Below are 4,946 nucleotides of genomic sequence, written 5' to 3'. Positions count from 1 at the left end.
GGCGGACATCTTTCAACACTCACCTTTCGGCGACATCTTGAGTTCGCTAAAGTATCTCTCGCTATCAGGAGAGCCCTGGCCGGACTGCGGTCAGGATGGTTGGGATGCGGATGACGAAGAAATTCAAAGCCCACCCACCACCCACTTAGTAGCCACTATCGACGATCTAACCGACATGCTAGACTTCAACTCCGAAGACATTGACGGTATGGACGATGATGCCGGAGACGACCAAGAACCAGCGCCTATCGGGCACTGGAAAGCCACCCCAACTCACGACGTATACATGGTGGATACACCAAAAGGAAGCGACAATGAGGAACAACGGGACATGGCGAAGGACAACTCCACCAGCAAACAACCAAAACGAGTCCCGCCTCATAAAAACGGCACCCATACAGACCCGGCCCTAGAGCAGGGCGAAGCAGTGGACGGCGAGCACGCAACCAAGCAATCATCCGAACACGGAGAACTAGACAAGCTACCCATCCCTGGCGAAAACAAGAGCCTAGACGATCTCACGCCGAACACATCACCAGAGCATAAGAACCTTCATAAAAGGCTCGTCTCTCCTGCAAGAAGTTTGAAGAAGCAAAAGCGGAAGCTCAAAACAGCAGAGGACGCACTCAGAATGAGATGGAGCAAAGTACTCAATACCGCAGATAAATATGACGCTAGTCACCAGGCAAAGAGTTACCCGAAGCGCAAGTTGTTGCCCGAATTCGACGAGGAGTCCTTAGAGCCCCCACAGTCAAAAAAGAAAGAGGCCGCCTGGCCGGATAGACGACCAGATGACAGGCTAAGAACAGCAAGGGGCTCCGCACACAAGCTGGCACACGATCCTCAGAAAAAGGATGACCCGGTCAGGTCCATCTATGGGCCAAAAAAGAAGACTCCAAGAAGCAACACAACCCGCCGAGCGTTTGAAGACAACAGCACACCTGAATACAGGGGCGCCGCACACCCACTATGTTTCACCGACGAGGTACTGGATCATGAATTTCCAGTGGGATTCAAACCCGTAAACATAGAGGCATATGACGGAACAACAGACCCCGGAGTCTGGATTGAGGATTATATCCTACACATGGCTAGAGGAGACGATCGCCATGCCATAAAATACCTACCCCTCAAGCTCAAAGGGCCAGCTCGGCATTGGCTCAAAAGCCTCCCAGAAAATACCATTGGAAGTTGGGAAGAGATCGAGGATGCGTTTTGAGCAAATTTTCAAGGGACCTATGTCCGCCCTCCGGATGCAGACAATTTAAGTCACATAACTCAACAGCCCGGAGAGTCAGCACGCAAATTCTGGAACAGGTTCCTCACCAAAAAGAACCAAATAGTCGACCGTCCGGACGCCGAAGCCTTAGCAGCCTTTAAGCATAACGTCCGAGACGAATGGCTCGCCAGACACCTCGGCCAGGAAAAACCAAGAACAATGGCCGCACTAACAAGCCTCATGACCCGCTTTTGCGCAGGAGAGGACAGCTGGCTGGCTAGATGTAGCACCAGCGACCCAAGTACATCCAAAGTCAGGGATGGAAATGGAAAATCACGACGCAGAAAAGATCAGCGCCGGAATAAAGAAACTGGCCCAAACAGCACGGCGGTCAACGCAAGCTCTCGGCCGATTAACAAAACACTGCCCCCAAAGGACAACAGTGACGAGCTATCCAACCTAAACAAAATTCTGGATAGGCTATGTCAAATACATAGCACCTCCGGGAGGCCTGCAAACCATACCCACAGAGACTGTTGGGTCTTCAAACAGTCTGGCCGACTTAACGCCGAACGCAAGGGGCTCGACACGCCAATCGAAGACGACAACGAACCCCACAAGCAGAACACCGGAAAACAGAAGACTTTCCCACTAGAAGTTAAAACAGTGAACTCACTTCATGTGATAACACGAAAACACAGTGCGGCACCTGCCATACCAGGACACCATCTGCAGAATGGGGATAGACCCTACCAAAATTCGCTGTAGCAGCACTTCCTTTAAAGGAGTGACGCCAGGCCTTTAAGCCGATGGAACAAGCTCTGCACCACTAGAGGCTGTGTCCGGTTCATCCGACAACCTCCGTCGTGAAAAGCTCACTCTCCATACCGGCCCATTTCACAGTGGCCCTCAAGCACTAGTGGGACGCGAAGCCTTCGCCCGCTTTAACGCAATAACGCATTACGCGTCTCTTACGCTTAAAATGACCGGTCCACGCGGCATAATCTTATTAAGAGTAACTCCGAGTGTTCCTCAACCACGGAGGACGTGAGGCTGCCTTGACAACCACACACTAATCCGACCTTGCAGGTCAAAGCCCCTAGAAACAGGTCATTCAGACCTCGGACACGGTTAGGCGAGTCCGGCGTAAATAAACAAGGGGCTTCCCAGCCGCATACCCCTTTACAAGGGGCTGCGCGTTTAAACGATGAGAGCCAATAAAGCTCGACTTTATTCATCTTCCAAATTATACTTTATTTTAAATACAACCTTTGCACGATATTTTTTCCAAACTAAGTCCTTCTCTTTTACAGATGAAGCACGTGCTACACCCGTCCAGGATACAGCACAACGGAGACACAGGCGCAGACGTGCAGCAGGGACCCGTTGCAAGGCTTCTTTTCAGATTAAGTCCCTACGTGAACCTTTCTTACTGTCTCTTGTTGATACACATCCCCCGGTTTTCTACCATAACCGAGGTGGAGGCTGGAATTTTGGCATCGGCCGCGTCATAAGTTCCCGCCTATACCTGGACACTAGGGGCTTATGGCATTGTTCTTCCCGGTATCATAAAGACCGAACACCTCAGGGAGTGTTCGGCGTCTCGAGTTAGGCCTTATATGCATCAGCTCTGAATCATGTCTTTGGTCAAATGTTGGGTTTCCCGGCTCCTGTGTTTTGCTGCCTTACGTTCCGCTCCATCGGCTAATGCGGCACCAGGAGAACTACTGCGATTGTGCCCCGGTTCGGCCGGGCGAGCACCTCAGTAGAGAAAGCCGAAAACTGAGTGTCATGATATAGCGAGAGACTGGTCAACCACTCGATCGACTATTGTAATGTTTAGAACTCCTTCGCTTTGACGAAGGACCGCTTCCCGGTCAGGCACATACGCGCCCCAAGTTCGGAGAGGACGGTGCCTCTAGGGGCTATATAGTAGCCCCACCATCGAGCTCCTATGGCTAAGTGAAAGTGATAAAGCACTATAGTCCAGTTGCCTAGTTTGCTATGCTATCACCTCCTTCAAAGGACCAAGACATTGGATTAAGTGTGAAAAAGCGCTTTTCTTTTTGCAAACACCCCTGCACCATGTGCGTGGGGGCTGAAGCCAAAGACTGCAACTTTCAGCTTATTTATACATATACGGCCGCACAGGAGATAGTTCAATACTTGAACGCACAAGTATAAAAAGCTATTGCATTATAAACATAATCTCACAAATCATACACGTCATTTGCACATGACATCTTTCGAGCACTGCGACTCTAGTAAACGAGCGCCCTGCAGGACTTCCTCAAAATAGTGCTCGACGGGTAATCAGCTCTTGTCCGAACCCCGAGATGCAACAGTGGTGGCATTCATGTCCGCCCAGTATGTCTTCACACGGACAAGAGCCATCCGTGCACCTTCGATGCATGCCGACCGCTTCATCGCCTTGATATGCGGCACCGCCCTAAGGAATTGCTGCAACAAGCCAAAATAACTCTTCGGCTTGGGCCTTTCCGGCCACAGATGAGTGACCACATCCATCATGGCAAGTCCGGACAATATATTCAGCTCAGTCCACTCAGCTAGACGATCAGTCAACGGAAGTGGACGCTCCGGACTATGGAATTGAGACCAGTAAAGCTCTTCCATTTCGTGATCCTTCTGGCTTCGGAAGTGCACGACTGCGTCCGCCGCACTCACCGCCAAATCAAGATAAGGATCCTTCGCACCACACAACTGGCCCAGTTGAGCATACTTCGGATCCGTGAACTTCCTACACAGAAGAAAGGGCTTTCCAGCCACAATGTCTCCGGCTTGACGCAGTTCCTCCTTCATAGCCCGCATCTCACTCCTGGCATCCTTGACTTCGGCGCCGGCCTTCTTCAGGCCCTCTTGCTCCACTCGGCGTTCTTCTTCAAGAACCTCACAATGGTCGGTAGCACCTTTTAATTTCAAGGCCATTCCGGCCAACTCTTCCCTGCTTCGGCAGTGAGCAGCCTTTTCGGCTTTCAGCTCTTCTGCTGCCTTCAAGGCAGCCGCGTCACTTATCCTGGCTTGCTCCTTGGCTCGAGCAAGCTCTGCTCGAAGATCTTCCACGGCAGCGGCGCCATCTGCATAAAGCATACATATTGTAAGGAACGGGCAACAGCACCCTTACTAGGCAACCGCGGAGCAACCACCTACCTTGCGACTCGTTAAGTCGTTTATTGACCAGCGCGATGTCCTCATCCGCAACGGCTGGCCACCGAACATTCCGCCACCTGCATAGGAAAGGCGACACTCCATAACTGAGATTATGATCCTTGGCACGCTATCGCTTTCGACAGCATACCAAGTCTCAGGGGCTACTATCTATACAGGGCGCACTTCATGTGCAAAACTGTCAAAAGATATGTCATTTTTTGCGTACTTCAAACCCCGTCAGCAAGCTTCCGACGGCCTCATACAACCCGCTCTCGGGGGATGAGATCCTTTCAATCACCGTACTCATTAATGTGCGGTGATCTTCCGAGATAGATGCCCTCTCGAGCATATCCTGCAGCTCCACCAGCCGTACCCCAATGGGTGCCGGACTCTCCGGCCCCGCCGGACTCGGGGAGACCCTCCATGACGACACCTCAGGGTTGTCCGCCCCGCCCGACGGGGCGCCAGATGGAGGCGTCTCGCGTTCCATCATCTCCGGACGAAGGTCCCCCGAAGTTGAGCTCTGCTGAGATGGGCTGAGATCCGAACTACAAGGTGA

The sequence above is a fragment of the Triticum aestivum genome, chromosome 3B, assembly GCF_018294505.1.
Source record: "Triticum aestivum cultivar Chinese Spring chromosome 3B, IWGSC CS RefSeq v2.1, whole genome shotgun sequence".
NCBI lineage: Eukaryota > Viridiplantae > Streptophyta > Magnoliopsida > Poales > Poaceae > Triticum > Triticum aestivum.
The sequence above is the reverse complement of the archived record's forward strand: the minus strand, read 5'-3'. Positions refer to the sequence as shown.